We start from the raw sequence: 18,242 nt of genomic DNA on the forward strand, positions 1-18,242 counted from the left end.
GGGGGGTGAGGCATGATCGGGGGTGGGGCGGAGGCGTGGTTGGGGCGGGGGGCATGGTTAAGAGGGGTGGCGTATAATTTACCAACTCGAGTATTTCATATATATATATATATATATATATATATATATATATGGATGTATGTATATATATATATATATATATATATATATATATATATACACATATGTATGAAATACTTGACTTTAAGTGAATTCTAGCTATATATATTTATTTTAATATATATATATATATATAAATAAAATAAATAGTTGAATTTCAGACGGCACCTATCAAATACACAGTAATAAAAACACAGTTGTTCTACTAACTGTACTGTGCTTGCTGGTTACTAAAAAAACAACAACAAAACTTACCTTTCACTATTTGAGTAACCTTTGTTCTGCCAATTGCGTATTAGCGAGAGATGTCCGAATCCGGGAACATCCTTCACGGATTTGTTGTAGACATCCGCAAATGAGAACGGGATGTTGCTTCCAGCTATCAGCATAGCCATCTTTGTCTCAGCGTAAGTTACACCATCGGGTCTCCATTTTGCAAGGTGGGCCATAATACTGGGTTGTGAACGATGCTGCGCTGCGGATGCTTTGTGCTTCGCTGACTGACCGTTCATGGCTGAGTATATCTGTTCACCGTGTTTAATGGAGAAGTCCAGCTGTTCTACAAAATTTACAGGCAACACACCCCTTCCCCTTCGAACTCTCCTGGATAAAGTGAAATTCTTGTTTTCAATCGTTCTGGAACTTGCAAGCGTATTTCTTCATTTTGCTCGTCGACGGTGTAATATATTGGGTTGGAGTCAAAAACCAGGCGACGTGATGAAGTTATGTCCCATTACCGTGGGCTTCAGAACAGACATTCTATTCTATGTACAGTAGATGGCAGTATTGTCCTGTTTAAGAGTGTAACAACATTGAGTCAGGTTCCCATGGAGCTGGAGTGGGCGTGGCCTTCAGCGCCGTCTGAATTTCAGGAGATTTTCGGGAGAAAATTTGTCGCGGGAAGTTTTCGGGAGAGGCGCTGAATTTCGAGTCTCCTGGAAAATCCGGGAGGGTTGGCAAGTATGACGTGGACCCCGACTTAAACAAGTTGAAAAACGTATTCGGGTGTTACCATTTAGTGGTCAATTGTACGGATTATGTACTGAACTGTGCAATCTACTCATAAAAGTATCAATCATTCAATCAAAACTCTGCAGATGTTGCTATTGTGTTTCCACATCTGCATGCTCTTATCTGCCATTGTGCGTCCCCTCCCTTGAGCCTTTTCCAGACATCTTTATCTCCATGTTCCAATCTTGTACTAGATCCATCTTCTCTGTTATGCTCTGCAGCATTCACACACACACACACACACACACACACACACACACACACACACACACACACACACACAAACACACGCACACACAACCCTTTTGGCTATGAATAATGTTCCAAACATAGTCCTAAAATGTGTGCGTTACGATCCGCCGTGCTCCACGCCCGGTGATGGCACACGTCCCCATGGGATGCTTTAGTGCCTTCTGACAATGTAGCTTGACTGTGTTTACACACTTCCTTTACAGGACTGTGACAAGGAAGCACAGCACTCCCGGCCCATCTTTTAAATATGTTGACATCCTTTCGTCTCCCGCTTGCATCAATTTAGAAAGCCAACCTGCCGCCGAAAAAAAAAAAAGTTTTTTGGAATATTCATGCAATAATAGCATTCACGTGTCGTATGTGTGTTAAGGAACGTAAATAAGTAATCCAGTGATGATGTTTACACTTTGTATATGCATACACAGTTATATGCATTGTTTATTTATATAGCCCTAAATAACAAGTGCCTCAACAAACCACAACTACATCCTCGGTAGGGCCCACATAAGGGCAAGAAAAAACTCACCCCAGTGGGACGTCGACCATGACCCCCCAGGAGACCGAAAGCAATGGATGTCGAGCGGATCTAACATGATATTGTGAAATTCCAATCCATAGTGGATCTAACGTAACCGTGAGAATCAAGTCCAAAGTGGATCCAATATAGTAGCGAGAGTCCCATCCAAAGTGGAGCCAGCAGGAAACCATCCCAAGCAGAGGCGGATCAGCAGCGCAGAGGCGAGCGGTTCATCTTGGGTCCTGACTCTGGACGAGCGGTCCATCCTGGGTCCCGATTTTAGACAGCCAGTACTTCATCCATGGCCACCACAAAGGAGGGGGGGGGGGACATAGGAGGAAAAGAAAAGAAACGGCTGATCAACTGGTCTAAAAAGGGGGTCTATTTAAAGGCTAGAGTATACAAATGAGTTTTAAGATGAGACTTAAATGCTTCTACTGAGGTAGCATCTCGAATTGTTACATACACATACATACATTTTCTACCGCTTATTCCCTTTCGGAGTCGCGGGGGGCGCTGGCGCCTATCTCAGCTACAATCGGGCGGAAGGCGGGGTACACCCTGGACAAGTCGGCACCTCATCGCAGGGCCAACACAGATAGACAGACAACATTCACACTCACATTCACACACTAGGGCCAAATTAGTGTTGCCAATCAACCTATCCCCAGGTGCATGTCTTTGGAAGTGGGAGGAAGCCGGAGTACCCGGAGGGAACCCACGCATTCACGGGGAGAACATGCAAACTCCACACAGAAAGATCCCGAGCCTGGATTTGAACCCAGGACTGCAGGACCTTCGTATTGTGAGGCAGACGCACTAACCCCTCTGCCACCGTGAAGCCCTATATAATATATATATACGAGAAATATTGTAATGACATATATTGTATGTGAAAAAAACAGAGGTCATTGGAGAGTACTAAGACACCAAAATGGATCAATTGAATTTGCTTTAACAAGTTCTATAAAATTATAGTTATCGTCAAAAACCTATTTTCCCCTGTCAAGTTAAGACAATAACTAATCAAAACAAATGCACGATTACTAAAACTATGAAAACATGAAGTGATATTTTAGTCAACGAATTAAAAACAAGACGAACATGTTGACAAACGAAATCCAATTATTTTTAATTTTGTTGAAGAGGTTCATTTAGCCTACTGACATGTATTTCTAAATACTGATGAAAGCTGCAAAAGCAAGGGAGCCAAAACTTGTCAGGCATAAAACTTTACCTTACTAGCCTATATAAATCAACCATTTATAGATGTATATATTTAATTTTGTCTTGTAGATGGGTAGGACATGTTCGCAATGTATGCGATCACAGCTCCTTAAAAGCATACATATGAAAGAGGAGCTGGTAGTTATTTCTGAACGAGAGCCAAAGAGACACTTTTCCTTGTGGGATAAAACATTTGATACCTCACGGCCAAAACAAAAAATGGATTCAACATGTTCCACATGGTAATGTGTACACCTGGGAAAAAGTGAATAGGACACATTTCTTATTTACTGCTAAGATGCCATCAGCAAGTCATCTTGACATTTACACAACTGTAAGGTTAGACTTAGACTTACACAAAATGTATTGATCCACAAGGGAAACTGTTCCTCACAGTAGCTCAGTTTCAAAGGATGGAAAGGATAATGCAGGTATTAAAGGCCTACTGAAACCCACTACTACCGACCACGCAGTCTGATAGTTTATATATTTCCAAGATGGATGAGACACTAGTGATTTAGGGCTATATAAGTAAACATTGATTGATTGATTGATATATATCAATGATGAAATATTAACATTGCAACACATGCCAATACGGCCGGTTTAGTTCACTAAATCGCAATTTTAAATTTCCTGCGGAGTTTCTTGTTAAAAACGTCGCGGAATGATAACGCGTGCGCGTGACATCATGGACTGTAGACGTCATATTAGCGCAGCACCATTTGCGGCTAAAAGTCGTCTCTTTTCATCGCGGAATTACACAGTATTCTCGACATCTGTGTTGCTGAATCTTTTGCAATTTGTTCAATTAATAATGGAGAAGTCAAAGTAGAAAGATGGCGTTGGGAAGCTTTAGCCTTTAGCCACACAAACACACGGTGATTCCTTGTTTAAAATTCCCGGAGGTGAAGCTTTACTATGGATCAGAGCGGTCAAGCGAACATGGTTCCCGACCACTTGTCAACCGGCAGGTTTTGGTGAGAAAATTGTGTTAAAAAGTCACCTCTTACCGGAGATCTGTGGAGTTTGTGCCGTCCTTGTATCTGCCGAGACTTCTCTCAGACACTGGCCTCAAGACACCCGTGGACACACCCCTCCGACTATGATGTACTATTAAATCTCACTAAAACACTTGCAACACAATAGAAATATAAGGGATTTCCCAGAACTATCCTAGTAAATGTTTCTAAAAACATCTGAATCCGTCCCAATGCAATCGCCTTTTTTTTTTTTTGGACTTTTTTTTTTTTTTTTTTTCTAGTCTTTCGCTATATATATCATCATCCACAAAATGTTCATCCTCGCTCAAATTAATGGGGAAATTCTCGGTCCGAATAGGTCTTGCTGCTGGAGGCTCCCATTAAAAACAATGTGAGGACGTGAGGAGCCCTCGTCATCGTCTGTGACTTCCGGTAAAGGCGAGGCTTTTTTTATCAGCACCAAAAGTTGCGAACTTTATCCTCTATGTTCTCTACTAAATCCTTTCAGCAAAAATATGGCAATATCGCGAAATGATCAAGTATGACACATAGAATGGACCTGCTATCCCTGTTTAAATTAGAAAATCTCATTTCAGTAGACCTTTAAGTAGACTAAAAGTGTAACATAATAGCAATATAAAATGTAACATATATGTACTATTTACATATTATATATACAGTATATAATATATAGTGATATATTAAATTAGGTTTTTGTTATATAGTATATACAATATGTAACAAATCCCAATTACCATGTACAATATTAACAGTATATGTAACAGCTGCAGCACATAATAAAAAAAAAAGGGCAGCATAAAATAGAGAGTAGATGCATCAGAATATATACATTATAAACAAAGAGAAGTCACTAACATAGAAGCTAATTCTACCGTATTACTTCTTTACAAAACAATGATTTTCCCTGCCTCAAAGAATCATGTATTTCATGTTAAATCTAAAGGCATGACAACTTTTAATATGGTCCAATGCGCTTAATTCCCACACCCAGCAAAAAGAGTAAGTGGATGCAGTGTTTCTGATGTATGTATTTGTTTGAGGCGGACATTTATTACCAAATGAAACGCTCCAGCCACTCGCGACCCCAATAAAGACAAGTGGTAGAAAATGGATGGCTGGTTGGATTAAATTTTCCTCTCCACATGTGTGTATTTGCTGCTTCTGGTTCTCCCGCGCTTATGAACAAATTATGATAAAAGCACAGATTGTAATGCTGTTTTGCAACTCATAAACATAACTGCTTTGCCAGCTTTGTAGTGTGATTAAAAATAGAAAACAAGCTCAAAAGATATTTGTCGGCAGAAGTGCATCATTCCTGACCATGAGATCATGCTACTTTTGTGTTAAATGCTTTGCAGGTAGTCTGAATAAATGAGCTTTTAAATGAACTTTAAAGGGACTTTATCGTTAATGCTTTATAATTTAGGCGACTTCATTTACTGTAATTTTAGATGACAAAAATGTTGCATGGTTTCATTGACTAAAACTAAATATGTTTTGATGACTAAAATTTGAGTAGAACTAAAATATGTTTTCGGCAAAAAACGATGACTAAATTTAAAATTGCTGTCATAAACAAATGATGATTCAATCACACATTGTAACTCTGTTTCACAACACATATACATTACATATTTGCTTTGCCAGCAATGTAGCATGAACAAAATAGAAAACATGCTCAAAAAATGTTTGTTGGCATTGACTTTTGGAGCAAAAAATGACTAAGTGCATCATTCCTGACCTTGAAAAACTCATTTGTATAATAAGCCGTAGTCCTTTGAAATAAGATTTCTTGCCGGGACATATGGTACAATACAATCGGCAAGATAGGCTAGAGCTAGACCGTGTAGTATTTTATACGTAAGTAGTAAAACCTTAAAGTCACATCTTAAGTGCACAGGAAGCCAGTGCAGGTGAGCCAGTACAGGCGTAATATGATCAAACTTTCTTGATCTTGTCAAAAGTCTAGCAGCCGCATTTTGTACCAACTGTAATCTTTTAATGCTAGACATGGGGAGACGCGAAAATAATCCGTTACAGTAATCGAGACGAGACGTAACAAACGCATGGATAATGATCTCAGTGTCGTTAGTGGACAAAATTTAGCGAATTTTAGCGATATTACGGAGATGAAAGAAGGTGGTTTTAATAACGCTAATAATGTGTGACTCAAACGAGAGAGTTGGGTCAAAGATAGTGTCTAGATTCTTTACTGAGTCGCCTTGTTTAATTGTTTGGTTGTCATATTTTAAAGTTGTATTATTAAATAGAGGTCGGTGTCAAGTAAGACCGATAATCAGCATTTCTGTTTTTTTGGCGTTGAGTTGCAAAAAGTTGGCGGACATTCATTGTTTAATTTCATTAAGACACGCCTCCAGCTGACTACAGTCCGGCGTGTTGGTCAGCTTTAGGGGCATGTAGAGTTGGGTGTCATCAGCAAAATAGTGAAAGCTAACACCGTATTTGCGTATGATGTCACCTAGCGGCAGCATGTAGATGCTGAAGAGTGCAGGCCCAAGGACCGAATCCTGGGGAACTACACACGTTACCTTAACATAGTCCGAGGTCACTTATTGCCTTCTTTACTAAAATCCAAATACCACGTGCTAAACAGCGAGTGCAATCTATAAAATAGCATGGGCGTGTTGCATACCATCTACTAACAGTGCATGTGCAATTGAAAAGTGATACGGGCTGCCTCAAAATTTAAGTGAGGACTTTGCCTGTACTATACATGGTTTCACCACAGAGACAATCTCATTTACTGCACATACATGTTTTCGTGTTCCTACCTACCAGTGGCGTTTTGCTATGTTTTCAAACATCCAGGAGACATGTTACACTTTTGGAGCAAAAAAGGACTAAGTGCATCATTCCTGACCTTGAAAAACTCATTTGTATACTCTAGCTCAGTGGTTCTCAAATGGGGGTACTTGAAGGTATGCCAAGGGGTATGTGATATATTTTTTTAAATATTCTAAAAATAGCAACAATTCAAAAATCCTTTATAAATATATTCATTAAATAATACTTCAACAAAATATGAATGTCATAAAATATGAAAATTAATGCAACAATGCAATATTCAGTGCTGACAACTAGATTTTTGTGGACATGTTCCATAAATATTGATGTTAAAGATTTCATTTTTTGTGAAGAAATGTTTAGAATGAAGTTGATGAATCCAGATGGATCTCTATTACAATCCCAAAAGAAGGCACTTTAAGTTGATGATTACTTCTATGTGTAGAAATCTTTATTTATAATTGAATCACTTGCTTGTTTTTCAACAAGTTTTTAGTTATTTTTATATCTTTTTTTCCAAATAGTTCAAAAAAGACCACTACAAATCAACAATATTTTGCACTGTTGTCTGTGTTGGCCCTGCGATGGTGGCGACTCGTCCAGGGTGTACTCCGCCTTCCGTCCGATTGTAGCTGAGATAGGCACCAGTGACCCCCGTGACCCCAAAAGGGAATAAACGGTAGAAAATGGATGGTTACAATTTAATAAATCAGAAACTGATGACATAGTGCTGTATTTTACTTCTTTATCTCTTTTTTTTCAACCAAAAATGCTTTGCTCTGATTAGGGGGTACTTGAATAAACAAAATGTTCACAGGGGGTACATCACTAAAAAAAGGTTGAAAACCACAGCTCTAGCCTTTAAATAGACCCCCTTTTTAGACTGATTTGCCGTTTCTTTTCTTTTCTGCTCTGCCCCCATCTCCCTTGTGGAGCAGGGTTCTGGGGTGCTGGCTGTCCAGAGTCAGGACCCGTTGTGGACCGCTCGCCTGTCCATCAGCTGGGGACATCTCCATGCTGCTGACCTGTCCCTGCTCGGGATGGTCTCCTGCTGGCCCCACTATGGACTGGATTCACACTCTTATGTTAGATCCACTATGGATAGGACTTTCACAATAGTATGCTAGACCCACTCGAAGTCCATTGCACCCGTCTCTTCTAGAGGAGGTGGAGGGTCATCCACATCTGCGGTCCTCTCCAAGGTTTCTCATTGTCATCCCACTGGGTTGAGTTTTCCGTTGCTCTGATGTGGGTTCTGAACCGTGGCTTGTGATGCCCTTTGAGACACTTGGGATTTAGGGCGATATAAATAAACATTGATTGATTGATTGATGCTACTTTTGTGTTAAACAAATGCTTTGCAGGTAGTCTGAATAAAGGTGTTTTCAAATAAACTTTAAAGAGACCTTATCTTGTATGCTTTATATTTTAGTCGACTTCATTTACTGTAATTTTGGCTGACAAAAATGTTGCGTAGTTTTGTTGACTAAAACTCAATATATTTAGATGACTGGAATTTGAGCAAAACTAAAATACATTTTTGCCTAAAGTTTACGTATATAGCCCTTCATCACAAGTGTCTCAAAGGGCTGCACAAGCCACAACGACATCCTCGGCTCAGATCCCACATTAGGGGAAGAAAAAACTCAACCCAATGGGATAAAATGAGAAACCTTGGGGGGACCGCAGATGAGGGAGCCCCCCATCCCCCTGACATTGAGTGGATCTGGTTAATAGTGTGAGAGTCCAGTCCATAGTGGGACTAGCAGGGGATCATCTTGAGTGGAGACAAGTCAGCAGCGTAGAGACGTCCCCAACTGATGCACAGATGAGTGGTCCACCCCGGGTCACGACTTTGAACAGCTAGCGCCTCATCCGTGGTCACCTATTAACCTCTCCACGCAGGAGAGGGGGGCAGAGCAGAAAAGAGACGGCAGATCAACTGGTCTAAAATGGGGGTTCCATTTAAAGGCTAGAGTTTACAAATTAGTTTTAAGATGGGACTTAAATGCTTCCACTGTTACCGCAGTTAGAGTTAATGCTGTAAAACTAAATTTAAAACTGCCGTCAAAAGGAACATTGGATCTGACAAGGTGCACGTGAGTGGTGAGCGGATGCTCCCATCACAAACCACACCGACCACACTAATGTTGACACTTGAGTTAAGTACCTGCTCTTGTCCGAGAAAAAAGTTTCCGAGTCACTAATGAGTTTGATGTAGTGTGCTCATTAGCCGTAACCTGAAGGGAGCTGTTCTGGCTGTGTTGCGGGTGGCTCTTGCCAAGTGTGCAAAGCTTGGAAGTCACAACAGATGTGGCTTGAAAGAGCGGGGGCAGTGGGTGGCAGTAGGGAAGCGCTGGAACAGATGCCTGGGGCTAAGACCCTGGAAAAGGACTACAACATGCTAGCGGGACCAGGTTCTCTCGGTCAAATAAAAACAAAACAATAATGGTTCACCTTGAATATGGATAACGTGTATATTTAACCATAAGCATTTCACGGCTGTGCCGTACTTAGTAGCTGCAGCTTATCAACATATTTTACAATGCATTTAAGATGTATAATTAATTTTAATATGCACTTTCATGCATTTTAATGTCGTTGTAGGGCAGTGTTTCTCAACTATTTGTCAAAGTCTGTTGTTGACGAACCCCACGATGCAGAGAAGGAGGCAGGCATGGAGTGAGAAAACATGGTTTTAATAAAAACAACTAGAACAAAACCAAACAAAGGGTTCAAACCAAAAGCGCGCACGTGGGCGGATAACAAACAAAAGACCTAGCGTGGAATCTAACAGGTATCCAGCAGGAAACAGAAAAACTGGAAACCGCTAATGGCTAACAAGAAAACACGAAACCAAAAAGCTATGAGAAAACAAACTACAAATAAAAACAAAACAATGCTGGTTCACCTTGAATATGGAGAACGTGTATATTTAACCATGAACATTTCACGGCTATGCCATACATAGTAGCTGCAGCTTATCAACATATTTTACAATGCATTTAAGATGTATAATTAATTTTAATATTCACTTCCATGCATACTAATGTCATTGCAAGGCAGTGTTTCTCAACTATTTGTCAAAGTCTGTTATTGACGAACCCCGAGATGCCGAGAAGGAGGCAGGCATGGAGTGAGAAAACATGGTTTTAATATGAACAACTAGAACAAAACCAAACAAAGGGTTCAAACCAAAAGTGCGCACCTGGGCGGATGACAAACAAATGACCTAGCGTGGAAGCTAACAGGTATCTAGCAGGAAACAGAAAAACTGGAAACCGCTAATGGCTAACAAGAAAACACGAAACCAAAAAGCTAGGAGAAAACAGACTACAAATAAAAACAAAACAATGCTGGTTCACTTTGAATATGGAGAACGTGTATTTTTAACCATGAGCATTTCACGGCTATGCCGTATATAGTAGCTGCAGCTTATCAACATATTTTACAATGCATTTAAGATGTATAATTAATTTTAATATGCACTTTCATGCATACTAATGTCGTTGTAAGGCAGTGTTTCTCAACTATTTGTCAAAGTCTGTTATTGACGAACCCCGAGATGCAGAGAAGGAGGCAGGCATGGAGTGAGAAAACATGGTTTTAATATAAACAATTAGAACAAAACCAAACAAAGGGTTCAAACCAAAAGCGCGCACGTGGGCGGATAACAAACAAAAGACCTAACGTGGAAGCTAACAGGTATCTAGCAGGAAACAGAAAAACTGGAAACTGCTAATGGCTAACAAGAAAACACGAAACCAAAAAGCTAGGAGAAAACAAACTAAAAATAAAAACAGAACAATGCTGGTTCACCTTGAATATGGAGAACGTGTATATTTAACCATGAGCATTTCACGGCTATGCCATACATAGTAGCTGCAGCTTATCAACATATTTTACAATGCATTTAAGATGTATAATTAATTTTAATATGCACTTTCATGCATACTAATGTCGTTGTAAGGCAGTGTTTCTCAACTATTTGTCAAAGTCTGTTATTGACGAACCCCGAGATGCAGAGAAGGAGGCAGGCATGGAGTGAGAAAACATGGTTTTAATATAAACAATTAGAACAACACCAAACAAAGGGTTCAAACCAAAAGCGCGCACGTGGGCAGATTACAAACAAAAGACCTAGTGTGGAAGCTAACAGGTATCTAGCAGGAAACAGAAAAACTGGAAACCGCTAATGGCTAACAAGAAAACACGAAACCAAAAAGCTAGGAGAAAACAAACTACAAATAAAAACAAAACAATGCTGGTTCACCTTGAATATGGAGAACGTGTATTTTTAACCATGAGCATTTCACGGCTATGCCGTATATAGTAGCTGCAGCTTATCAACATATTTTACAATGCATTTAAGATGTATGATTAATTTTAATATGCACTTTCATGCATACTAATGTCATTGTAAGGCAGTGTTTCTCAACTATTTGTCAAAGTCTGTTATTGACGAACCCCGAGATGCAGAGAAGGAGGCAGGCATGGAGTGAGAAAACATGGTTTTAATATAAACAATTAGAACAAAACCAAACAAAGGGTTCAAACCAAAAGCGCGCACGTGGGCGGATTACAAACAAAAGACCCAGTGTGGAAGCTAACAGGTATCTTAGCAGGAAACAGAAAAACTGGAAACAGCTAATGGCTGGCGGTATAGCTCGGTTGGTAGAGCAGCCGTGCCAGCAACTTGAGGGTTGCAAGTTCGATCCCCGCTTCCGCCATCCCAGTCACTGCCGTTGTGTCCTTGGGCAAGCCACTTTACCCACCTGCTCCCAGTGCCACCCACATTGGTTTAAATGTAAACATTAGATATTGGGTTTCACTATGTAAAGCGCTTTGAGTTACCAGAGAAAAAACGCTATATAAATATAATTCACTTCACTAACAAGAAAACACGAAAACAAAAAGCTAGGAGAAAACAAACTACAAATAGCTAGCAGGAACAGCTTACCGCTACGGCGACAAGGACAAATAGTAGCACGACAGGTAGTAGCTGTAATGATGACATCGACAAATCACGACAGGTAGCAACGACACAAGAGCGACAATAATCCAGCACTGACTGGAGGAACAAAGGAGGTAAAATAGGAGCTGGCTGACTGACGTAAGGTGTAGCCAGGTGCCCATTAGCCACAGCTGAGGGGAAACAAAGCACTCATGGAGACAAACAGGAAGCTGAACCAAAATAAGAGTGCTGACAGGAAATACTAAACACACAGAGGAGAAACTAAAACCCAAACAAACTGTCAGTGGCAAGCCTGACACTATTTTCTGTTAAGCCCCTTCTTTGGGAAGAAGCAAACACTTTGGACCACCCGCCCTCCGCCGCAGCTATATCAATCAATCAATGTTTACTAATATAGCCCTGAATCACTAGTGTCTCAAAGGGCTGCACAAACCACAACACAAGCCACTACGACATCCTCGGTAGGTCCACATAAGGGCAAGGAAAACTCACACCCAGTGGGACGTCGGTGACAATGATGACTATGAGAACCTTGGAGAGGACGAAAGCAATGGATGTCGAGCGGGTCTAACATGATACTGTGAAAGTTCAATCCATAATGGATCCAACACAGTCGCGAGAGTCCAGTCCAAAGCGGATCCAACACAGCAGCGAGAGTCCCGTTCACAGCGGGACTCTCTATAATATCATCATTTGTCTATAAAATTGTTATACGGTTGTCCATCATTTATATTTTATTCACGCTAAACTTTCCAATGCCAGTATTGCAGATACATGTAATCGATGTCAATCATGACACACATGTGCCGGTCCTGTCCCTGTCTGAAAGACTACTGGACTATTATCTTTAAACATCTTGCAGATGCATTACATTTTGAACTGACGCCTTGTGCAGAATTAGCTGTATTTTGGAATTCCACCAAACTATCCAAAAATTAAGCAGACTTTTAGGGATAGTATCGCCTTTGCATCATTAATAGCTTGTAGAAGGATTTTAATCGAGTGGAAATCCCAGTTTGCACCTAAGGTCTCCCTATGGTTTAATGACCTCATGTTTTTCTTAGATTTAGAGAAAATTCAGTATAATCTGAAGGGTACACCAAAGCAATTTGACTCGACCTGGGACAGCATAATTAGCTCCCTTGCTAAATTAAAGACACTATAGGATGAATGTGATAGTCACTGTTGACAATGAACCTTTTCATTTACCTCAAGTCTTTTTTGTTTGTTGTTGTTGTTTTTTATTCAGTGACTCTTCTCTTTATGTTTGTGATCGTTATCTTAGTTGTTACCTTTTTTCCCTTTTAATCAGTTATTGTGTTTCTCTATTTGTGGCGAGGAGGAAGGCAGTACATTGCTACTCACTGTGACTGAAATTTAGGAGGGGGTAAGGGGTAATTTTTATTTTACTTGTATTATTTTTCTGCAACTTTTTTTTTTTTGTTTGTTTTTTTTTGGGCGGGGGGGGACACAAAGAAAAGGGAAGTGAATTATATTTACATAGCGCTTTTCTCTAGTGACTCAAAGTGCTTTACATAGTGAAACCCAATATCCAAGTTACATTTAAACCAGTGTGGGTGGGACTGGGAGCAGGTGGGTAAAGTGTCTTGCCCAAGGACACAACGGCAGTGACTATGATGGCGGAAGCGGGAATCGAACCTGCAACCCTCAAGTCGCTGGCACGGCCACTCTACCAACTGAGCTATACCTGATAAAAAGTGTTTGTGTTTTCAGTACCTGTATTATGATCCATCCATCCATCCATCCATTTTCTACTGCTTATTCCCTTTTGGGGTTGTAGGGGGGCGCTGGCGCCTATCTCAGCTACAATCGGGCGGAAGGCGGTGTACACCCTGGACAAGTCGCCACCTCATCACAGCTGTATTATGATTTCCCTATCAAATAAATACCTGTGTTGGCCCTGTGATGAGGTGGCAACTTGTCCAGGGTGTACATCGGCCTTCTGCCTGATTGTAGCTGAGATAGGCACCAGCGCCCCCCGTGACCCCAAAGGGAATAAGCGGTAGAAAATGGATGGATGTTGTTATTTATTCAGTGATTCTTCTCTTTATGTTTGTGATCTTTATCTTTGTTGTTACCTTAGTACATTTCTGGGGTCCCACTTTTTAGTAACCGTTTTGAAAACAAATGATAAATGTATGCATCATCCTGTTATATCTCACATTCTATATTGTGTTTTGGAGAAAGGTTGTCATAAACGTTACTTAATTCATTAAAAAAAAATATATATATACACAATAAAACACATTTTTATGCATATATTAATTGACCAATCAACCTGTCACCAGGTTGATTGGTCAATTAACATATGCATAAAAACGGGGGCGGTATAGCTCGGTTGGTAGAGCGGCCATGCCAGCAACTTGAGGGTTGCAGGTTCAATCCCCGCTTCTGCCATCCTAATCACTGCCGTTGTGTCCTTGGGCAAGACACTTTACCCACCTGCTCGCAGTGCCACCCACACTGGTTTAAAAATGTAACTTAGATATTGGGTTTCACTATGTAAAGCGCTTTGAGTCACAAGAGAAAAGCGCTATATAAATATAATTCACTTCACCTTTTTTCCCTTTTAATCAGTTATTGTGTTTCTCTATTTGTGGTGAATAGGAAGGCAGTACATTGTTACTCACTGTGACTGAAATGTAGGAGGGGGTAAGGGGGAGTTTTTATTTTACTTGTATTATTTTTCCACAATTTTATTTTAATTTAATTTTTTTTTGGAGGGAGGTGACAAAAAAAAAAGTGTCTGTTTTTTCAGTACCTGTATTATGATCCATCCATCCATCCATTTTCTACCGCTAATTCCCTTTTGGGGTTGCGGGCGCCTATCTCAGCTACAATCGGACGGAAGGCAGAGTACACCCTGGACAAGTCGCCACCTCATCGCAGCGGTATTATGATTTCCCTATCAAATAAATAACTGTTGGCCCTGTGATGAGGTGGCAACTTGTCCAGGGTGTACATCGGCCTTCTGCCCAATTGTAGCTGAGATAGGCACCGCGACCCCCCCCCCCCACCGCGACACCAAAGGGAATAAGTAGTAGAAAATGGATGGATGGATACCGCTTATTCCCTTTTGAGGTTGCGGGGGGGGGGGGGGGGGGGGGGGGGCGCTGGTGCCTATCTCAGCTACAATCGGGCGGAAGGCGGCGTACACCCTGGACAAGTCGCTACCTCATTGCAGCTGTATTATGATTACCCTATCGAATAAATGTGTTGGCCCTGTGATGAGGTGGTGACTTGTCCAGGGTGTACATCGGCCTTCTGCCCAATTGTAGCTGAGATAGGCACCAGGGCCCCCCGCGACACCAAAGGGAATAAGCAGTAGAAAAAGGATGGATGGTTACCGCTTATTCCCTTTTGAGGTTGCGGGGGGGCGCTGGTGCCTATCTCAGCTACAATCGGGCGGAAGGCGGCGTACACCCTGGACAAGTCGCCACCTCATTGCAGCTGTATTATGATTTCCCTATCAAATAAATAACTGTGTTGGCCCTGTGATGAGGTGGCAACTTGTCCAGGGTGTACGCGGCCTTCTGCCCGATTGTAGCTGAGATAGGCACCAGCGCCCCCCGCGACACCAAAGGGAATAAGCGGTAGGAAATGGATGGATGGATAAAAAACTGTGTTGGCCCTGTGATGAGGTGGTGACTTGTCCAGCGTGTACCCCGCCTTCTGCCCAAATGCAGCTGAGATAGGCTCCAGCACCGCCCGCGACCCCAAAAGGGACAAGCTATAGAAAAATAAATAAATATTGTAAAAAAAAAAAAAAAATATATAAGGACACCTCTGCATAACACTATCCGTATTACCATTAAAGAAAATAAAAAAAACAAATATAGATTTAAAAAACACTTTAAGACCAATGTCTTGAAAACATATATCACTCTTGAATCAACATTGTAGTTAATATTATGATTGTTGTTAATTAAAAACTAAACGTGGGATATAAATAATAGAAGTAAAATTTTTTGTATATATTGTATATAATTAATGCAAAGGTTTAATACGTATACAAGGATATTTCACATGCCTGTACTGTGTATAAAATTGAACTATGTTCATGTTGTCTATAATGTGTATTTATAATATGTTGTGCAAAGGACATTTTATAATTTTCGGAAGTTTGTTTTGTACTTATTTATAGGGTTAGGCGCAATAAGTGTTTAACTTCAGCCTAAAACCCTTTCGGTCTGCAGCATTTTTATTTTCAATCTAGGAATGAACAACTGTTTGTTTGCTTTGTTGACCTTTGACCGAAGAACAATAAACTGAGATCCACTTACAATAAAGAGTAATTTTATTACCATTGTTTTTTATCCATCCATCCATCCATCCATTCCCTACCGCTTATTCCCTTTTGGGGTCGCGGGGGTCGCTGGCGCCTATATCAGCTACAATCGGGCGGAAGGCGCGGTACACCCTGGACAAGTCGCCACCTCATCGCAGGGCCAACACAGATAGACAGACAACATTCACACTCACATTCACACACTAGGGCCAATTTAGTGTTGCCAATCAACCTATCCCCAGGTGCATGTCTTTGGAGGTGGGAGGAAGCCGGAGTACCCGGAGGGAACCCACGCAGTCACGGGGAGAACATGCAAACTCCACACAGAAAGATCCCGAGCCTGGGACTGAACCCAAAACTGCAGGACTTTCGTATTGTGAGGCAGACGCACTAACCCCTCTGCCACCGTGAAGCCCCCATTGTTCTTTTGTCTGCACTTTTAATAGATATATATATATATTTTTTTTTTTTGTTTTGTTTTTGTTTTTGTTTCCATTGTTCTTTAGACTGAAACAAAAAATACTTAAAGTGCATCAATTTGCCTGAAAAAAATAAAATAAAAAATAGAATCCTTATTTACCAACAAAACAACAAATGAACTGAATTGAAAACACAATGTGTGCTGCTTTTTTATTTGTTTCTTTAATCAAAATGAGGTAGCCAGGATTATTGGCAACAATGAGCACATTTTGTGAAGCATGATACTCCATTATACTGATAAAATATTATCCCCCGTCCCCCTATTTGAGAAAAACTGATGTAATGGAACTCTATTCAATGTTTATTGTGAAATTCTAATGCAAATTCATGTGGGGTTTAAGTCTTTTCTCCCAACATAAACAGTTTGAGGAGGAAAGTCACTTAAAAACTCCGCTCCCGTTTCACAACAAACAGTGAGGACATTTGCCCGGAGGCAATAAACTATTAGCTGCGCCATATCGTCCGTTGCATGCGTCTGCCACTCAAAATTCAAATTATGTTTTAATGGCAATTTTATTTTGGATCATTCTTAGCCTATTTCTCCGCCGCTCTCCCCAGGCAGGAGCATGCTCTATTGATTACTGGATGAGGGCAGTGAAGGCAGCAGCCATTAATTACAGATCCACGACGGCTCCTGAACCAAGAGTAACGGACCCATAAGCAAATGAATCACTCGGTCCGATTCCTAGCGTAAGGCATCCCTTTGCTCAACTTTACAGTCCAGCCATGTCCTCCGTTGTTTACCGTGCTTCGGATCGAGAATTAAACCTGAATGAGAGCAATAAATCATGGTGGGGAAACACACAAACTCTGGTTGCAGGTTTATGTCGGAGAGGCAAACAGAAGGAGAGCGGAAAAAAAAAGGCTGCAGTCTGTTAATCAAGTTCAAAAAGATGGCTGCAGTTTTTTTTTTTTTTTACAACTGGCCAAAATGATTGAAGGGGCGCCACATTTTTATCCACCTCTGCTCTCTTTTTTTAGATGACCGCTCCTTTAAGATGAATTAGATTTATTATGACAAATTCAAGGGAAATGGAGAGGAGGATGCTCGGGATCCGGGATTATTCTGCTAATAGACTCCCTGCCCTGTGATTAATGTGTCTTATCAACACTCATCAGTCTTTCTAAATGAAGAAAGTCCTGACCCTGTCCAGACAGATAACAGTATTTAGACTAACTTCTACATCGGAAAATCTTTAAATGATCTTTAAAGGACTCCTCTTCCTCCTGTTCAGGAAATTGCAAAAAAGCCGCTGCCTGACCAGGGCTCAGAAAATCTGTAGAGACTCCTCCCACCCCCACCAAGGACTGTTTTCACTGCTGGACTCTACAAAGAGGTTCCGCAGCCTCTGTAGCTGAAGGTTCTGTAACAGCGTCTTCCCTCAGGCCATCAACATAATTCTCTCAATTTCCCCCCAAAAAACAGATTAACTCACTGGAATATAAAGACAATACATCCATAAACTGAGATCGGTAGGTTGTGAGTTCAAAGCCCGGCCAAGTCATACCAACGATTATAAAAATGGGACCCATGAGCTCCCT

At 40.9% G+C, this 18,242-nt stretch overlaps 1 protein-coding gene across 21 annotated transcripts in view; it reads left to right on the forward strand.

Moving 5' to 3' along the window:
• The window catches only part of nrxn1a (neurexin 1a), a 775,979-nt gene that overhangs the window by 288,963 nt on the left and 468,774 nt on the right, over positions 1-18,242 (forward strand). The gene's annotated exons all lie outside the window — the stretch shown is intronic.

This window comes from Nerophis ophidion, linkage group LG09, assembly GCF_033978795.1.
Source record: "Nerophis ophidion isolate RoL-2023_Sa linkage group LG09, RoL_Noph_v1.0, whole genome shotgun sequence".
Lineage (NCBI taxonomy): Eukaryota > Metazoa > Chordata > Actinopteri > Syngnathiformes > Syngnathidae > Nerophis > Nerophis ophidion.